The sequence below is a fragment of the Amphiprion ocellaris genome, chromosome 7 (genome assembly GCF_022539595.1).
Source record: "Amphiprion ocellaris isolate individual 3 ecotype Okinawa chromosome 7, ASM2253959v1, whole genome shotgun sequence".
In the NCBI taxonomy this organism is placed as follows: domain Eukaryota; kingdom Metazoa; phylum Chordata; class Actinopteri; family Pomacentridae; genus Amphiprion; species Amphiprion ocellaris.
The window spans coordinates 38,354,846-38,375,420 of NC_072772.1; the positions used below are offsets into that span (position 1 = coordinate 38,354,846).

A 20,575-nucleotide genomic window follows, 5' to 3' on the forward strand; every position below is an offset into this window, starting at 1 on the left:
CTGTTAGCCTAGGTTAGCAGAAAGACAAAACAGGTTAGAATTGTTAGCCTAGCTTACCACACAGACTGGAAACAAGTGGAACTGTTATCTTAGCTTAGCACAAAGACTGAAAATGGTTAGAACTGTTAGCCTAGTTTAGCAAAGACTGCAAACAGGTGGAACAGTTAGCCTAGCTTAGCACAAAGACTGGAAACAGGTTAGAACTGTTAGCCTAGTTTAGCAAATACTGGAAACAGTTAGAACTGTTAGCCCAGCTTAGCACAAAGACTGGAAACAGGTGGGAACGGTTAGCTTAGCTTAGCACAAAGACTGGAAACAAGTTAGAACTGTTAGCCTAGTTTGGCAGAAAGTCACAGCAAGTTACAATTGTTAGCCTAGGTAAACAGGAAGATGAAACAGGTTAGAATTGTTAGCCTAGCTTACCATACAGACTGGAAACAGGTGGGACTGTTAGCCTAGCTTACCATACAGATGGGAAACAGGTGGAACTGTTAGCCTAGCTTAGCACAAAGACTGGAAAATGGTTAGAACTGTTAGCCTAGTTTCGCAAAGACTGGAAACAGGTGGAACAGTTAGCCTAGCTTAGCACAAAGACTGGAAACAGGTTAGAACTGTTAGCCTAGTTTAGCAAAGACTGGAAATAGGTGGGAACTGTTAGCTTACCTTCGCACAAAGGCTGGCAACAGGTTAGAACTGTTAGCCTAGGTTAGCAGAAAGACAAAACAGGTTAGAACTGTTAGCCTAGCTTAGCATAAAGACTGGAAACAGAGGAAAACAGCCATCCTAGCTTAGCATAAAGACTGGAAAGAGGTTAGAACTGTTAGCCTAGCTTAGCATAAAGACTGGAAACAGAGGACCACGTTACCCATGAGCCTCTGCTCCTGGCTGGCTCAGAGACACGTTACCCATGAGCCTCTGCTCCTGGCTGCCTCAGAACCACGTTACCCATGAGCCTCTGCTATGATAATAATATGAGACAAAAAATGAACAAACTGAATAATAAAATAGCCATTAAAACATGCAAGATGACCCCTAAAGTAACTAAAGTAACAATGTGAGACCAAAAATGAACAAACTGAATCAAAAATAGCCATAAAAACGTGCAAAATTACCCCTAAAGTCACTAAAGTAATAATATGAGACAAAAAATGAACAAACTGAATCAAAAATATCCATAAAAACATGCAAATTGATCCCTAAAGTCACTAAAGTAACAATACGAGGCACAAAATGAACAAACTGAAGCAAAAATAACCATAAAAACATGCAAAAGGACCCCTAAAGTCACTAAAGTAACAATATGAGACAAAACATGAACAAACTGAAGCAAAAATAGCCATAAAAACATTCAAAATGACCCCTAAAGTCACTAAATCTTTACTGTACACATTACTGCTCTCTGGCGGACACAGGCGGTAACGACACTATTATTATTTGAGGCAAAGCTAGCGACATTACAGTGGAGCAACACTTCCTGTTTCAACGTAAAACTATCGTAATGCTCTTAGGTTAAAACGTGGTTTTGTGAGACTCAGAAGAATCTGCAGTATGAAACAAAATCTATTTAAGGGCCACTAGCTTGTCGACAGTCCTCAAATTGTGTTTGTTGTCACTATACGTTCAAAAATGAACACGTTATAGCTAATGTACAAATGCATTCGTGACCGGAAGTGTTAGCCGAGCTAGCGGAAGTGCAAACGAGGGTTTGCTATGACACGGACTCATACCTTAACATGCGTAGTTCTAAAATAAATCCTCTGCAAGATACAGCGCTCTAGCTCCTTTTCCTGTCCCAGGTCTCACGTTTCAGCCTCATAGCGTGATCAGCACCTTTTAAAGAGACGCTGCTTGTAGCGCTGGAGTTAGCTTGTCACTAGCTTCTGATTACCTGCTAGCTCGTTAACGCTGCCATCACGGAGATGCAGCTATAGACTGTCATTAGCTACGTTGTGGATTCATTTCCTGTTTGGACGTGACTCGGACTACAACAAAAGTAATCGGAGCAAGTGGAGAAGCTAGCTGTCGTCAAATACGACTTGGTTTACACCAGAGATCCTTCTGAATCGACCAAAATCGCTTAGTAATACTTTTGACATAAAATGTACAATAAAGAAAGATGCTTTTACGTTGAAGATGAACAGGAAGTGCTGCTCACCTGTAATGTCGCCAGCTATACCGTTTATAATAATGTCGTGTCGTTACCGCCTGTGTCCACAAGAGGCCAGTAGCGCCCCCTCCTGTGACATGATCTTACATGAGAGATTAGATGACAGCAGACTCAGTGAGAACTGTTAGCCTCGGTTAGCAGTAAGACACAACAGGTTACAACTGTTAGCCTAGGTTAGCAGAAAGACAAAACAGGTTAGAATTGTTAGCCTAGCTTACCACACAGACTGGAAACAAGTGGAACTGTTATCTTAGCTTAGCACAAAGACTGAAAATGGTTAGAACTGTTAGCCTAGTTTAGCAAAGACTGCAAACAGGTGGAACAGTTAGCCTAGCTTAGCACAAAGACTGGAAACAAGTTAGAACTGTTAGCCTAGTTTAGCAAATACTGGAAACAGTTAGAACTGTTAGCCCAGCTTAGCACAAAGACTGGAAACAGGTGGGAACGGTTAGCTTAGCTTAGCACAAAGACTGGAAACAAGTTAGAACTGTTAGCCTAGTTTGGCAGAAAGTCACAGCAAGTTACAATTGTTAGCCTAGGTAAACAGGAAGATGAAACAGGTTAGAATTGTTAGCCTAGCTTACCATACAGACTGGAAACAGGTGGGACTGTTAGCCTAGCTTACCATACAGATGGGAAACAGGTGGAACTGTTAGCCTAGCTTAGCACAAAGACTGGAAAATGGTTAGAACTGTTAGCCTAGTTTCGCAAAGACTGGAAACAGGTGGAACAGTTAGCCTAGCTTAGCACAAAGACTGGAAACAGGTTAGAACTGTTAGCCTAGTTTAGCAAAGACTGGAAATAGGTGGGAACTGTTAGCTTACCTTCGCACAAAGGCTGGCAACAGGTTAGAACTGTTAGCCTAGGTTAGCAGAAAGACAAAACAGGTTAGAACTGTTAGCCTAGCTTAGCATAAAGACTGGAAACAGAGGAAAACAGCCATCCTAGCTTAGCATAAAGACTGGAAAGAGGTTAGAACTGTTAGCCTAGCTTAGCATAAAGACTGGAAACAGAGGACCACGTTACCCATGAGCCTCTGCTCCTGGCTGGCTCAGAGACACGTTACCCATGAGCCTCTGCTCCTGGCTGCCTCAGAACCACGTTACCCATGAGCCTCTGCTATGATAATAATATGAGACAAAAAATGAACAAACTGAATAATAAAATAGCCATTAAAACATGCAAGATGACCCCTAAAGTAACTAAAGTAACAATGTGAGACCAAAAACGAACAAACTGAATCAAAAATAGCCATAAAAACATGCAAAATTACCCCTAAAGTCACTAAAGTAATAATATGAGACAAAAAATGAACAAACTGAATCAAAAATATCCATAAAAACATGCAAATTGATCCCTAAAGTCACTAAAGTAACAATACGAGGCACAAAATGAACAAACTGAAGCAAAAATAACCATAAAAACATGCAAAAGGACCCCTAAAGTCACTAAAGTAACAATATGAGACAAAACATGAACAAACTGAAGCAAAAATAGCCATAAAAACATTCAAAATGACCCCTAAAGTCACTAAATCTTTACTGTACACATTACTGCTCTCTGGCGGACACAGGCGGTAACGACACTATTATTATTTGAGGCAAAGCTAGCGACATTACAGTGGAGCAACACTTCCTGTTTCAACGTAAAACTATCGTAATGCTCTTAGGTTAAAACGTGGTTTTGTGAGACTCAGAAGAATCTGCAGTATGAAACAAAATCTATTTAAGGGCCACTAGCTTGTCGACAGTCTCAAATTGTGTTTGTTGTCACTATACGTTCAAAAATGAACACGTTATAGCTAATGTACAAATGCATTCGTGACCGGAAGTGTTAGCCGAGCTAGCGGAAGTGCAAACGAGGGTTTGCTATGACACGGACTCATACCTTAACATGCGTAGTTCTAAAATAAATCCTCTGCAAGATACAGCGCTCTAGCTCCTTTTCCTGTCCCAGGTCTCACGTTTCAGCCTCATAGCGTGATCAGCACCTTTTAAAGAGACGCTGCTTGTAGCGCTGGAGTTAGCTTGTCACTAGCTTCTGATTACCTGCTAGCTCGTTAACGCTGCCATCACGGAGATGCAGCTATAGACTGTCATTAGCTACGTTGTGGATTCATTTCCTGTTTGGACGTGACTCGGACTACAACAAAAGTAATCGGAGCAAGTGGAGAAGCTAGCTGTCGTCAAATACGACTTGGTTTACACCGGAGATCCTTCTGAATCGACCAAAATCGCTTAGTAATACGTTTGACATAAAATGTACAATAAAGATAGATGCTTTTACGTTGAAGATGAACGGGAAGTGCTGCTCACCTGTAATGTCGCCAGCTATACAGTTTATAATAATGTCGTGTCGTTACCGCCTGTGTCCACAAGAGGCCAGTAGCGCCCCCTCCTGTGACATGATCTTACATGAGAGAGATTAGATGACAGCAGAGACTCAAGACACAAATCTCTGTCCCTGCAACCGATCAATAATCAATAACAACACTGATACATTATCAACCAATCATATTTTGGTCGTTTTGTACATGTTTCTGGTAGTTTTATCTCATATTTTGGTCATATTCACAGGACTCACCTGTTTTGAGAAAATCATTTTCTGCACTTTTACAATTACATGTATTCCACAAGCCACTTTATGCTGATGTCACTTATAGTGTAGTAATACGGTATTTATTCATTTTTCATTCTTGTATATATATATATATCATTGTTATTATAATTATTATCTTTACTGTAGTAAACTGTAGTTAGTGCTGCTCTGAAAGATTTTTGCTGCTCTAACACTGGAAATTTCCCCTGACCTGGGGAGTAATAAAGGACCGTTGTATATCTATGTGCAAGAACTGATACCTCATCTTCCTGTATATAGTCTTCTACATGGTATTTAAAAAAATCTGCGCATATATCCCTCTGGGCTGGAAACTGATTATAGTTTACTGCTATGGTGTATGGCTCTGGCATTAAATATACTACATATATAGCTGGTGGTAAATTCAAAAATATGTAGACGAGCAAATCAAGTATAGTGAGGGTGATGCAGAGTAGATTGATGGAAATGGGCAGCTGGAAGCAGTGGGCTGGAGGAAGGTCAGCAGCAGCAGCATCCCACAGATGGAGATTAGGCCAGTTGGTGGGAGAACCACCACAGATCTGAAGCATCCAGCTCTGGGATCAGGGACACTCGGCGAAAGGACACAGGGAGAAACAGAGTGAGTGTAATGCAATAATGGTATATATATTTATGGTATACCATTGTATATAATGCTAGATAGAGAAGGGCTCAGTGCATCCAGAGAGGTCCTCCAGCAGCCTAGGCCTATAGCAGCAGAACTAAGGGACGTCCAAGAGGAAGACTCCAGCTGACCCCCTCAGGGTCCCCCAGTCAGTCCTAACGATAAGATTTGTCAAAAAGGAAGGTTTTAAGCCTGGTCTTAAAATTAGAGAGGGTGTCCGCCTCCGGAACCCAAACTGGGAGCTGGTTCCACAGGAGAGGAGCTGATAACTGAAGGCTCTGCCTCCCATTCTACTTTTAGAGAGAAGTTACAGGTCACTTCTCCAAGTAAGCCTGCAGTCTGAGAGCGAAGAGTTCTGCTAGGATAATATGGTACTATCAGGTCTTTAAGATATGATGGAGATTGGTTGTTAAGAGCTTTATATGTCAGAAGAAGGATTTTGAATTCTATTCTACATTTCACAGGAAGCCAATGAAGAGAAACCAGCATAGGAGAAATATGATCTCTCTTGCTAACTATCGTCAGTACTCTGGCTGCAGCCCTACACTGCACGACACCAACACTGATTTAGCAAGTCTGAGTTCTGAACCGTGGCTTTGGTACCAATAAGCTGGTTTTGTGTAATAGCCTAAAACTGCCTCAGATTGTTGACTGTGGTCATAATGACTTATTTACTGAGCATTGAGAAACCTACTTCTTGGAAAAAAAGAAAAGCATATGAATAACATAAAATGATATGATATAGAATAATAATTATAAATACGGTGATGTTACTTTGAACAGGTGAATGATCAGGGAGCCTCTGTCACTCAGGTTGTCTACAATCTGGAAGTTACTGATGTAACGATGCACTGAATTGCACAGCTGGACACACACATAACAAAAATAATACGAACAAAAAGTCCCTGAAGATGAGCACACACAGTCCTTGCATTGTGATGTATGCAAAACGTATGTATTTTAAGAGATTGTATGCGAGTGTTTTATAAATTCAATTTACTAAATTCACTCAGGTCAGCAGTCAGAATGCTTTGTTGTTTTTTTTTTTGTTAAAGTGCATTTGCTTTAATTTGTCACCCGTCTGAAGGACGTCGTGTAAAATATGTGATATAGTGTGAGAATTTGATCTACCGCTGGATCCTTCAAAAGTGACGTTGAGATCAAAGTGCTTGCAGGGCATTTTCTCTTCCACCTCATGCAGCTGATTGTAATAGGTCACAACCCGTGGTCGTCTTTCCCTGTGCTGGAAAGAAAACCACGTGTAAGAGGCACAGAGGAGAAAACAACAAACAAACATAAGAGGAAAAGCAGACAGTAGCGTATAAGTATTGCACTCATAAACAAAGCCCTTAGCGGCAAGGTCTTTGTGATATTTCTGAAATACATTTAGAATGGATTGTTGCGGTTTCAGCACGCCATGAAAGTGAGACTCGAATGAGGTCAGTCTTGGTTAGTAACCCCATACTCCATTCATGTCATTCTACAACATTCTACAAGTCCATTCTTATGTATCGTGATAATACCTCTAGTATTCCTTGTCCATTTCCTCGAGCCTCTACTTCCAAATCAAGATTAGCAGGCAACTGCGAACAGAGAAGAAGATTGTTTGTGAAATGCTGTGCATTATTATGTAATTAAATTGGAGATATTAATTGATAAAGGAGGTATATTTTCTGCTCTATGTTTCACTGATAATGTTTGCATTGCTAGTTCTAAAATGGTTGTTGTAGGAGTTTCTTTTTTTTGTTTTTTGGTTTGTTTGTGTTTGTTGTAGGAGTTTCAGGCACCCCATAAGTAAATTAATTTTTGATCAAGTTTATGTTTCAAAAGCAGGATTAGATGTGGAACGTTGTATGTGATTCTTGTATGAACACTTTTGAGCGTGATGGGAAGAGGCCTTGTTTGTCAATTAAATAGTGGTATTAATTGTACTGCAGATTAGTTGTTTGTAGAAAAGAACAAAATTAGTTTAGTGTTTGAAATTAGGTAATGATGTTAAATGGTTAGATTGTGGAAAGTTTTAATATGAAAGACAGTTTTAGTGGTAATGACATAAACGTATAGGAAAGTCTTTTTGAGTTTGTTGTGTGGTATGAAGTCTGTGTTGCAGTGGTGTTGTTTTTCATAGTCCATGTTTAGAGTATTAGATTGTAAGTGTGCCAGTTACACATTTATTAATGCAAAAAAAAGATAAAGTTATGTGAAGGGATTTTATTGGGTTATGGTAGAGATTGTGTGCAAATACAACATATTCATACAAATGGTTTACAGGTATTATATGTTTGTGACATTTACATTGTGCTTATGAATTTTGTTTGGCTGTTAGTTAGCAATTGTTTCAAACAAATTGTTTGTGGCAATCATGAATAGTATGACAGTAAGTGTGGTTGGGTAGTAGATAAAGTTGTTATTCAGATTTGTAGGATTGCTGTCACATGAATTTGGTAGGAAATGTTTGGTGCAGTACAGTTTTGTTTCTGTGTGTATAAATGATTGTGTTAGTTTTACCATCTGTTGTGTGGTTTAAATTGTTTTTATTGAATGTAAGTAATGGTATTTTGATTTACAGAAGGAGACCTGATCAGTATTTTTAAAGATTTCTCACATTTAGTTTACCATAGAGTTTCTATTGAAGAATTTGTCGGTCTGAGTTGAGTTGAGTTGAGTTGAGTTGAGTTGAGTTGAGTTGAGTTGAGTTGAGTTGAGTTGAGTTGAGTTGAGTTGAGTTGAGTTGAGTTGAGTTGAGTTGAGTTGAGTTGAGTTGAGTTGAGTTGAGTTGAGTTGAGTTGAGTTGAGTTGAGTTGAGTTGAGTTGAGTTGAGTTGAGTTGAGTTGAGTTGAGTTGAGTTGAGTTGAGTTGAGTTGAGTTGAGTTGAGTTGAGTTGAGTTGAGTTGAGTTGAGTTGAGTTGAGTTGAGTTGAGTTGAGTTGAGTTGAGTTGAGTTGAGTTGAGTTGAGTTGAGTTGAGTTGAGTTGAGTTGAGTTGAGTTGAGTTGAGTTGAGTTGAGTTGAGTTGAGTTGAGTTGAGTTGAGTTGAGTTGAGTTGAGTTGAGTTGAGTTGAGTTGAGTTGAGTTGAGTTGAGTTGAGTTGAGTTGAGTTGAGTTGAGTTGAGTTGAGTTGAGTTGAGTTGAGTTGAGTTGAGTTGAGTTGAGTTGAGTTGAGTTGAGTTGAGTTGAGTTGAGTTGAGTTGAGTTGAGTTGAGTTGAGTTGAGTTGAGTTGAGTTGAGTTGAGTTGAGTTGAGTTGAGTTGAGTTGAGTTGAGTTGAGTTGAGTTGAGTTGAGTTGAGTTGAGTTGAGTTGAGTTGAGTTGAGTTGAGTTGAGTTGAGTTGAGTTGAGTTGAGTTGAGTTGAGTTGAGTTGAGTTGAGTTGAGTTGAGTTGAGTTGAGTTGAGTTGAGTTGAGTTGAGTTGAGTTGAGTTGAGTTGAGTTGAGTTGAGTTGAGTTGAGTTGAGTTGAGTTGAGTTGAGTTGAGTTGAGTTGAGTTGAGTTGAGTTGAGTTGAGTTGAGTTGAGTTGAGTTGAGTTGAGTTGAGTTGAGTTGAGTTGAGTTGAGTTGAGTTGAGTTGAGTTGAGTTGAGTTGAGTTGAGTTGAGTTGAGTTGAGTTGAGTTGAGTTGAGTTGAGTTGAGTTGAGTTGAGTTGAGTTGAGTTGAGTTGAGTTGAGTTGAGTTGAGTTGAGTTGAGTTGAGTTGAGTTGAGTTGAGTTGAGTTGAGTTGAGTTGAGTTGAGTTGAGTTGAGTTGAGTTGAGTTGAGTTGAGTTGAGTTGAGTTGAGTTGAGTTGAGTTGAGTTGAGTTGAGTTGAGTTGAGTTGAGTTGAGTTGAGTTGAGTTGAGTTGAGTTGAGTTGAGTTGAGTTGAGTTGAGTTGAGTTGAGTTGAGTTGAGTTGAGTTGAGTTGAGTTGAGTTGAGTTGAGTTGAGTTGAGTTGAGTTGAGTTGAGTTGAGTTGAGTTGAGTTGAGTTGAGTTGAGTTGAGTTGAGTTGAGTTGAGTTGAGTTGAGTTGAGTTGAGTTGAGTTGAGTTGAGTTGAGTTGAGTTGAGTTGAGTTGAGTTGAGTTGAGTTGAGTTGAGTTGAGTTGAGTTGAGTTGAGTTGAGTTGAGTTGAGTTGAGTTGAGTTGAGTTGAGTTGAGTTGAGTTGAGTTGAGTTGAGTTGAGTTGAGTTGAGTTGAGTTGAGTTGAGTTGAGTTGAGTTGAGTTGAGTTGAGTTGAGTTGAGTTGAGTTGAGTTGAGTTGAGTTGAGTTGAGTTGAGTTGAGTTGAGTTGAGTTGAGTTGAGTTGAGTTGAGTTGAGTTGAGTTGAGTTGAGTTGAGTTGAGTTGAGTTGAGTTGAGTTGAGTTGAGTTGAGTTGAGTTGAGTTGAGTTGAGTTGAGTTGAGTTGAGTTGAGTTGAGTTGAGTTGAGTTGAGTTGAGTTGAGTTGAGTTGAGTTGAGTTGAGTTGAGTTGAGTTGAGTTGAGTTGAGTTGAGTTGAGTTGAGTTGAGTTGAGTTGAGTTGAGTTGAGTTGAGTTGAGTTGAGTTGAGTTGAGTTGAGTTGAGTTGAGTTGAGTTGAGTTGAGTTGAGTTGAGTTGAGTTGAGTTGAGTTGAGTTGAGTTGAGTTGAGTTGAGTTGAGTTGAGTTGAGTTGAGTTGAGTTGAGTTGAGTTGAGTTGAGTTGAGTTGAGTTGAGTTGAGTTGAGTTGAGTTGAGTTGAGTTGAGTTGAGTTGAGTTGAGTTGAGTTGAGTTGAGTTGAGTTGAGTTGAGTTGAGTTGAGTTGAGTTGAGTTGAGTTGAGTTGAGTTGAGTTGAGTTGAGTTGAGTTGAGTTGAGTTGAGTTGAGTTGAGTTGAGTTGAGTTGAGTTGAGTTGAGTTGAGTTGAGTTGAGTTGAGTTGAGTTGAGTTGAGTTGAGTTGAGTTGAGTTGAGTTGAGTTGAGTTGAGTTGAGTTGAGTTGAGTTGAGTTGAGTTGAGTTGAGTTGAGTTGAGTTGAGTTGAGTTGAGTTGAGTTGAGTTGAGTTGAGTTGAGTTGAGTTGAGTTGAGTTGAGTTGAGTTGAGTTGAGTTGAGTTGAGTTGAGTTGAGTTGAGTTGAGTTGAGTTGAGTTGAGTTGAGTTGAGTTGAGTTGAGTTGAGTTGAGTTGAGTTGAGTTGAGTTGAGTTGAGTTGAGTTGAGTTGAGTTGAGTTGAGTTGAGTTGAGTTGAGTTGAGTTGAGTTGAGTTGAGTTGAGTTGAGTTGAGTTGAGTTGAGTTGAGTTGAGTTGAGTTGAGTTGAGTTGAGTTGAGTTGAGTTGAGTTGAGTTGAGTTGAGTTGAGTTGAGTTGAGTTGAGTTGAGTTGAGTTGAGTTGAGTTGAGTTGAGTTGAGTTGAGTTGAGTTGAGTTGAGTTGAGTTGAGTTGAGTTGAGTTGAGTTGAGTTGAGTTGAGTTGAGTTGAGTTGAGTTGAGTTGAGTTGAGTTGAGTTGAGTTGAGTTGAGTTGAGTTGAGTTGAGTTGAGTTGAGTTGAGTTGAGTTGAGTTGAGTTGAGTTGAGTTGAGTTGAGTTGAGTTGAGTTGAGTTGAGTTGAGTTGAGTTGAGTTGAGTTGAGTTGAGTTGAGTTGAGTTGAGTTGAGGCTCCGCAGGGTGACGCAGCGCTCCGCAGGGTGACGCAGCGCTCCGCAGGGTGACGCAGCGCTCCGCAGCACTTCTTCCTGCAACAATAACAGAGCAACAACTTGCAGCAACTGACATTCTTCCTGCAACAAGAACAGAGAACCAAGTTGCAGCACCCAACATTCTTCCTGCGACAATAACAGAGAATCAAGTTGCAGCGACTGAGGTTCTTCCTGCAACAATAACAGAGCAACAACTTGCAGCAACTGACATTCTTCCTGCAACAACAGAGAACCAAGTTGCAGCGACTGACATTCTTCCTGCAACAATAACAGAGAACCAAGTTGCAGCGCCCAACGTTCTTCCTGCAACAATAACAGAGAATCAAGTTGCAGCGACTGAGGTTCTTCCTGCAACAATAACAGAGCATCAAGTTGCAGCGACAGAGGTTCTTCCTGTGACAATGGTTTACAATCCAAACAATTTTTTTCAATAAAGGTTTTTGTTTTTATTGACAACAAACTTGTACAAAACATAAAAAACAATCAATTCTTGCAATTTCTCACAATAATCTATAAATACAAAAGGCAATCAATGCAGTCAAATGGAGTCGAGTGGAAAGGAGTCAAGTGGAATGGAGTGGATTGGAGTCGAGTGGAATGGAGTCGAGTGGAGTGGAATGGAGTCGAGTGGAATGGAGTCGAGTGGAATGGAGTCGAGTGGAATGGAATGGAGTTGAGTCGAGTCGAGTGGAATGGAGTCGAGTCGTGTCGAGTGGAGTCGAGTCGAGTCAAGTGGAGTGGAATGGAGTCAAGTGGAGTGGAATGGAGTAAAGTGGAATGGAGTCGAGTCGAGTCGAATGGAGTCGAGTCGATTGGAATGGAGTCGAGTCGAGTGGATGGAGTCAAGTGGAGTGGAATGAGTCAAGTGGAGTGGAATGGAGTCAAGTGGAATGGAGTCGAGTGGAATGGAGTCGAGTCGAGTCGAGTGGAATGGAGTCGAGTGGAGTCGAGTGGAATGGTGTCGAAACCAGACTGTGGCAACAATGACAAAACTCCTTGTGCAACATCCTCCAGAAAGGTCCGTGTTCACCTTTGAAACATTTATCAGCAGGTCAGTTAAAAATCCAGCCAGTCATGCTTAAGCAGGTGGTGTATTTTACCCAGACTACACTTTTATCAATGTTTATTTTTCCCATCTTGATAGAATCTAAAAGCACAGACGTTGGCACAAATGATGGTCTAGACTAAACAGTGTGTACTTTCATTTCTTACCCATTTTCAATTTGTCTTTGAAGGTTGTTAGGTCTTCATGGCAGAATGATTTCAATCTTCATGGAAGCTGAAGGTTTCTGCTTGAATATTTCTGATCTTCATTAGGTGTATCTGTTACCCAGTAATGCTTTGTAGCAGATGGTCTGGGGGAGAAAAATATCACAAAAAATGTGTTAAAGTATAGAAAGCTGAAAGCCACACACTAGTGCATATATATGAAGCATTGCATTTTATCCATGTGGAAATTCACCTGTGTGGGTTTTAAACATTTATGAGGATTTATACATTCACTTCAACTGGATATTTCATTTCTTTGTGTTTTCATGCAATGTCAGTGTATGCAACATGTCAGCAGCTCAACCTTTGACCATGATATAAACTAATGTGAGGACAGAGTCTACACAAAATAGATGCGACATTTTTAATCACCTCAGCTGTTGTGTCATGCAACATTGCAGGCATCTTGTAAGTATACCTCAAGAATGAAAGTGCCTTCATGCTTTATCTTGTTTTTAGCAGAAAGTGCATCAATAAATAACTGGTAACCCAGATGCAAGCACAGAAGCAGACAAACTGGTTTTAACAGAAAAAGGACTTTAAAATAAAAAAAAAAAAAAACCTATGGATACAAGCTAAGGATGAACTAGGAACAGTCAGGGAGGAAGGGCTGAAAGCTGACAAGCAAAATCTAATTAGGAAAACAGACAAGACTACAAAATTCAACAAAGACTCTAAACTCACAGAGGGTAAATTTAAGAAAGCCATAAATGAAGAACCTAAACTAAGCCATCAAAACTGAACACTTACAATGGGAAGAAACTCAGCTGAAGGGGTAGGCAGGAAACCCAAACAGGAACCGGCAGGGGTACAAGGGCAGCATCGTGTCCAAGAAGCTCTGGTGGTCACGAGTTGATGCAGGATGTGCGCATCCATGGTGGAGCAGGGAGTGAATGACAGAGCTGGCTTATATGCTGGGAGGTGGAATTGCAAACAGGTGACTGGTGTGAGCCAATTATGGCAGCTGATTCTCATTGCTGCAATCAGACTGCAGGCAGGTGGAACAGTCAGGGAGGAAGGGCTGAAAGCAGACAAGCAAAATCTAATTAGGAAAACGGACAAGACTACAAAATTCAACAAAGACTCTAAACTAACAACAGAGGGGAAATTTAAGAAAACCATAAATAAAAACCTAAACTAATCCATCAAAACTGGATACTTACAATAGGAAGAAACTCAGCTGAAGGGGTAGGTAGGAAACCCAAACAGGAACCGGCAGGGGTACAAGGGCAGCATCGTGTCCAAGAAGCTCTGGTGGTCACGAGTTGATGCAGGATGTGCGCATCCATGGTGGAGCAGGGAGTGAATGACAGAGCTGGCTTATATGCTGGGAGGTGGAATTGCAAACAGGTGACTGGTGGTGAGCCAATTATGGCAGCTGATTCTCATTGCTGCAATCAGACTGCAGGCAGGTGGAACAGTCAGGGAGGAAGGGCTGAAAGCTGACAAGCAAAATCTAATTAGGAAAACAGACAAGACTACAAAATTCAATAAAGACTTTAAACTAACAACAGAGGGGAAATTTAAGAAAACCATAAATGAAGAACCTAAACTAATCCATCAAAACTGGATACTTACAATAGGAAGAAACTCAGCTGAAGGGGTAGGTAGGAAACCCAAACAGGAACCAGCAGGGGTACAAGGGCAGCATCGTGTCCAAGAAGCTCTGGTGGTCACGAGTTGATGCAGGATGTGCGCATCCATGGTGGAGCAGGGAGTGAATGACAGAGCTGGCTTATATGCTGGGAGGTGGAATTGCAAACAGGTGACTGGTGTGAGCCAATTATGGCAGCTGATTCTCATTGCTGCAATCAGACTGCAGGCAGGTGGAACAGTCAGGGAGGAAGGGCTGAAAGCAGACAAGCAAAATCTAATTAGGAAAACAGACAAGACTACAAAATTCAACAAAGACTCTAAACTCACAGAGGGCAAATTTAAGAAAACCATAAATGAAGAACCTAAACTAATCCATCAAAACTGGATACTTACAACAGGAAGAAACTCAGCTGAAGGGGTAGGTAGGAAACCCAAACAGGAACCGGCAGGGGTACAAGGGCAGCATCGTGTCCAAGAAGCTCTGGTGGTCACGAGTTGATGCAGGCCATCAGAGCTCATGGTGGAGCAGAGAGTGAATGACAGAGCTGGCTTATATGCTGGGAGGTGGAATTGCAAACAGGTGACTGGTGGTGAGCCAATTATGGCAGCTGATTCTCATTGCTGCAATCAGACTGCAGGCAGGTGGAACAGTCAGGGAGGAAGGGCTGAAAGCAAAATCTAATTAGGAAAACAGACAAGACTACAAAATTCAACAAAGGCTCTAAACTAACAACAGAGGGGAAATTTAAGAAAACCATAAATAAAAACCTAAACTAATCCATCAAAACTGGATACTTACAATAGGAAGAAACTCAACTGAAGGGGTAGGTAGGAAACCCAAACAGGAACCGGCAGGGGTACAAGGGCAGCATCGTGTCCAAGAAGCTCCGGTGGTCACGAGTTGATGCAGGCCATCAGAGCTCATGGTGGAGCAGAGAGTGAATGACAGAGCTGGCTTATATGCTGGGAGGTGGAATTGCAAACAGGTGACTGGTGGTGAGCCAATTATGGCAGCTGATTCTCATTGCTGCAATCAGACTGCAGGCAGGTGGAACAGTCAGGGAGGAAGGGCTGAAAGCAAAATCTAATTAGGAAAACAGACAAGACTACAAAATTCAATAAAGACTCTTAACTAACAACAGAGAGGAAATTTAAGAAAACCATAAATGAAGAACCTAAACTAATCCATCAAAACTGGATACTTACAACAGGAAGAAACTCAGCTGAAGGGGTAGGTAGGAAACCCAAACAGGAACCGGCAGGGGTTAGAGGGCAGAGTCATGTCGAAGAAGCTCTGGTGGTCACGAGTTGATGCAGGCCATCAGAGCTCATGGTGGAGCAGAGAGTGAATGACAGAGCTGGCTTATATGCTGGGAGGTGGAATTGCAAACAGGTTACTGGTGGTGAGCCAATTACAGCAGCTGATTCTCATTGCTGCAATCAGACTGCAGGCAGGTGGAACAGTCAGGGAGGAAGGGCTGAAAGCAGACAAGCAAAATCTAATTATGAACACAGACAAGACTACAAAATTCAACAAAGACTCTAAACTAACAACAGAGGGGAAATTTAAGAAAACCATAAATGAAGAACCTAAACTAATCCATCAAAACTGGATACTTACAACAGGAAGAAACTCAGCTGAAGGGGTAGGTAGGAAACCCAAACAGGAACCGGCAGGGGTACAAGGGCAGCATCGTGTCCAAGAAGCTCTGGTGGTCACGAGTTGATGCAGGCCATCAGAGCTCATGGTGGAGCAGAGAGTGAATGACAGAGCTGGCTTATATGCTGGGAGGTGGAATTGCAAACAGGTGATTGGTGTTGAGTCAATTACGGCAGCTGATTCTCATTGCTGCAATCAGACTGCAGGCAGGTGGAAGATTCAGGAAGCAGAGAGACACAGTAGAAAGTTTTAATCACAGATTAAAGTGTGGCTAAATGCAAAAAAGAAAAAAAAAACAGCAGGAGAAAAAGGTGAAACACTTAAGGAGTCATTTACTATGAAAGTCTAAAAACAACAGACTTAAAGCTTTATTAAACAGGATGATAAAACAAGGCTGAGTATTGAAAGACTTGATTTCATAGATTCAACTCTATAATCAGTCCTATCAGTTCTCAAATCTCTGAAAATGTGGTTTCTTACTCATTTCATTAACAAAACAGAATGAATTAAGACTCCAATAACTCTTCATTAACAAATCTGAATGTCCCTTGAGCTACTTTCTCCCCGTTGTAGACAGCAAAAAGCCTTTAAAAAAAAAAAAAAAAGAATCCTGAACATTGGACATGTTCTTAACACATTTTTAGTCTGACTCACCAAATGTGCTGTTGCAGGTAGGTGCCTGCCATTTCCAGCAGCATTTCATGTAATATTCTTTTCCCCTTTTGCTATTCAAGCGTTACTGTTTTCCCATTTACTTTGGAAAAAGCAACAATCACACTGCTAGTCACCGTGCTGAAAATGGCAGGCAGGTCCGCTTGGTTCTTTCAGTGAATTAGCCATTTTAATGAAGGTGCTCACTTCTATATGCACAAATGTTCCACCAAAACAAATTCCCTCAGAGGTGATTTTGCAGGGACACCATTGCTGCATGCCTAATTTGATTTTGACTGACTGGGGTAAAGACATACAAAGAAACCGGGACGTATTTCCACCCACAGCAGAATAGCAATAGGTGCACACAGACCGTTCTTCAATGCTGACACATTCATCCATCCATTCATTTCCCTCCACATAACCAGTTCCAGCAGGCTAAGCAGGTCATTCCATCTGCAATTCCATTTCAAGAGAATTTCTTGCCTTTGTTTTTCAGCCCTCCTTCAAGGACTGTTTTCTGGCTCGGCTCAGTCATTCTTACACAGTGAAAGGAAAATACATTATATTAAAATATACAAAAATACATCTATTAAATAGATGTAGAATACATTACTGATTACTCATCAGACGTTCTATTCAAAGTTGATGATAAAAATGCAGAAGAAGATTTTTTTTAACCCCTTTTTCTGGATTTAAAAACATATTCACACTGCTTCTGACCACCAATCTGTACAAACAGCAGCTCCATTCTCCTCTTTTTTATCTACTTCATCTGCATGATTGCCATCTCGGTAACTTCAGAGCTGCCGTTAATCGCCACCCCACCGGCCTACACTGCTGAGTTTTCACGACTCTGCCTATCTTTGGTGGAAGTCAGCCGCCCACCCACTGCAGACACTCTTCATTAAGTCTCGCTGTATATGTACAGACAGATACCAGTTCTTCTTCAGCAACACTCATAGCTCTCAGGGCTATGCATTGCATTGCACCATGAATACAAACTACATTTGTGAACAAAGATTTACATAGACTTGCAAAGAACACGTATGTCATGGTGGTCCTGAGTTTCCAGTGACTCCCGTAACTCTGAATTTATTGTCATGGAATCATTAAAACACACTCTGTCACAAAAAACAATCATGCATGTTGTTTTTTCATCGATGACAGGTACTTTGGAAATATGACAAAATCCACTGCTTCAAAAAGAATGTGCAAACAGCAATGGTAATATTTGGTTAAACATCCCTTGGTCATTTTCACCTCAACTAGATGCTTTCAGTAGCCATCTCCAAGTTTCTGGCTGTGTCCTTGACCACCCATCTTGACAGAATCGGTGCAGTCCAACTAAATTTGTTGACTCACACAGACTTGTTTCTTCAGCACAGTCCACAGGTTCTCAATGGGGTTAAAGTCAGGAGTTAAAACCAGTCTAAAACCTTAATTCTTGCCTGATTTAACCATTCCTTTACCATGTTTTTGGTCATTGTCTTGTTGGATCACTTAACTCCATCCAAGACTCCTTCTGGCTGATGATTTGAGGTTTTCCCGAAGAATGTGGAGATAATCATCCACAAGAACCAACATGCACGAATGTTTTTTGGGACAAAGACACGTGTTTCGTTCATTCCAGCATAGAAAATTAAGAGCTATAGCAGTCACTGAAAATTCAAGATTGCCACAATATGCACGGTCTTTACAAGTGTATGTAAGCTTTTTTTCACTACTGTACATACTAACATCAGCATGATAACAAGCTTACCCTGACATTTCTCATGGTTGTTAGCGTGTCCCAGAAATGACAGATCATGTATTTTCTACATTTGTTTTTGATGGTTCAATACAGTGCCAGTTTGTATTCAGATTTAAATATTTTTGTCCTCATAATTTGCCATATTTTTGTCAAAACACTCAAAGTTCTTAACATATAAGTATTTGAGAAATTCACATTTTGCTTTGATAATGGAGCTACATGGAAGCTTAGGTTTGCCCAAGCTTATTTCATTCAGAGGCCAATTTTCCAAACTACTGTTGGCACAAAGAATCACCACAGTTTTTTGGAATCATCCTCTGGGAACCATAAATGCTTTTACAAAATTTCACTGGACAATCTATCCAATGGGATTTCAGACAAGACCAAAATGGAGCGACTGAAAGAGCAACATTTTAATCCATAGAATCATATTGAATGCATGGCTAAAAAACACAGACTACTGCCTGGACATCAGTGTAGATTAGTTTAAACCTAGAGATCGTGCTGTTATCTTTATATTCAAATGGAATCAGGAATTAAAACAATGCAAGAAATAGGCAGAAAAGCGTGAGAGCTGGATGTGTGTTTGACCAAGAGGAGTTTTAATAAGCTGAACAAAACATACTCCTACAACAGCCTTTTCATATTCAACCCAACACTTAACTGAATGGAAGACAGTTATCATGCACACTACTTCTGGCTCTAGGCTCATCTCACCAGAATACTTGTCACTCTTTGTTTGTATAGTACTCTTTTGTATGTTATGCCTTTTATCCTTCACCGCCAGTGTTTGCTAAATAATGAAAGGATATCATCTGTACGTTCTTGTTACATGTTGCCACATTGTGAATTGAATTATGAGTAATTATGTATTGTAAGTTATCATGAACACTTTTCTGCTCCTGACAGGGATCTTAAAATAGTAGAATGTATAACAGGGGTATATTATAGCAAAACAATAGACAGATGATGCAGCTGCGTTGTGTTTAACTGATGCCACATTAAAACAACAGCTCCAGGGCAAAGATGTCTCATTTAAATGAAATGCCTGTTGCCTTGACTCCTCAGATTGCGGACGTACAAACTGGGAAATGAGATGAGGCATCAAATTGTTCTGATCAACCTCCACAAAATCATTCAGCAAAATGTGAGTGCAGTCCATGTTGTTGGCAGCATGTAAACAGTAAGTTAATGCCCTGAATCGGTCCTGTAGCTTGCTACATTAGAATAGCATGCTAACATTTCTGTTATTCTAGCTCACTCCTTGTTTTTGTTAGTTTTTTGAATTACGTTAAGTATGTCCACGTCGCAAGGTCTGGATAGCTTTCAGCGCATGTGTTTTTTTCTGCCCACATTTTGGTGATTTCAGCCTCCAGGCTTCAGCCTACTATCCCACCACCTGCTCTGTAGTTGGTTACCAAGCAAGTCCAAAGAATTTGTGCTTGCCCTCCTTGGTTTTTTTGTTTTTGTTTCTTTTTGTAGATTTTTCTGCATTGTTAAATCCTTCTCCACCTGTTATTCAGCTCTTGGGTTGATCATTATTATTGTTATTATTATTATTATTATTATTATTATTATTATTATTATTATTATTATTATTATTATTATTATTATTATTATTATTATTATTATAACAAAGCCTATATTTTGCTGAGAGAAAAACTTCCTTTGTTTGTCAAATGGAAAGGGATGCATTCATTTTGAAATGGCAATAAACTGTTTGTTTGATGTCAAACCAAAGCGACTGATGGAACAGTTCATATGCAAGTTAAATGCATTCATTTAACATTAAGAGACAGTTTGTACAGAAAAATACTTTTTACTGAGAGAGGAGTCAAACCTGGGTTATTTCATCTTTAGCTCTATTCCTGGCTGATAAGTGCAATGCATACAAATATCCCACCTCTGTTTGGTGGGATGAAAAACACATTAAAAGTCATCTCCCATGGGTATAAAGCTTTAAAACATTGACACCGCTTTGAAAAACAAAGTTATACAATAACACTGAATAAATCATTAAAAAACATGACGAAAAAAATAGCAGAGGTAAAACAGGGAGTGATAATGAAAAATTTTGAGGGGCCCACATAGGTGAGTCCTTGGACTTTATTTACTTATTTTTCCAAACCAATGCTCAGGTAAGAAGCTTCAGCAGCAGGAGGCTTAGCAGAGCCTAACGGAAGACAGAAGGGGAGCATGCTGTGCTTTAAAGCTAAATCAGCTAAATCAATAGTAAATCACAGGGAGACGTGAATGGGAGTAATGTATGTTCTTCTCCTGGAATTTGTTGAAAACCAGCAGCAGCAGAAACTGCAGTGTTAGTAGAGAATGACTAACGGGGTAAAGCAAACAGTAGATCATGCAGTAGAGCTGCAAGGATTAATCACAAAGGTGCCGGTCAGTAGAAGAAACCGTGACTTTAAAGGTCAAACACTCCCGTTGTGGGAGAATGTTAGGGGAAAAAGCGAGCCTCGATAATGAAAATCAGGGTAGGGATGCAAAAATTCATCTCCAGCCAGCTAAGAAAACCAGGAAAATATCATCAGTATAGAGTTGGAAATTAGTGATTGTGATGTTTATGAAATATGCAAGCAAATGGTGACACATGGAAGACAAATGT

The 20,575-nt window shown here is 40.3% G+C and overlaps 1 long non-coding RNA gene across 1 annotated transcript; it reads right to left on the minus strand.

Moving 5' to 3' along the window:
• Positions 1-10,943: 10,943 nt before the first annotated feature.
• On the minus strand, positions 10,944-15,367 carry LOC129349261 (uncharacterized). The gene is made up of 8 exons (XR_008602196.1): positions 15,098-15,367; positions 14,691-14,975; positions 14,285-14,556; positions 13,874-14,144; positions 13,459-13,737; positions 13,046-13,316; positions 12,239-12,381; positions 10,944-11,062 (listed from the first exon to the last, which is right to left on the minus strand). It is a non-coding gene; the product is annotated as an uncharacterized LOC129349261 (long non-coding RNA).
• Positions 15,368-20,575: the final 5,208 nt, after the last annotated feature.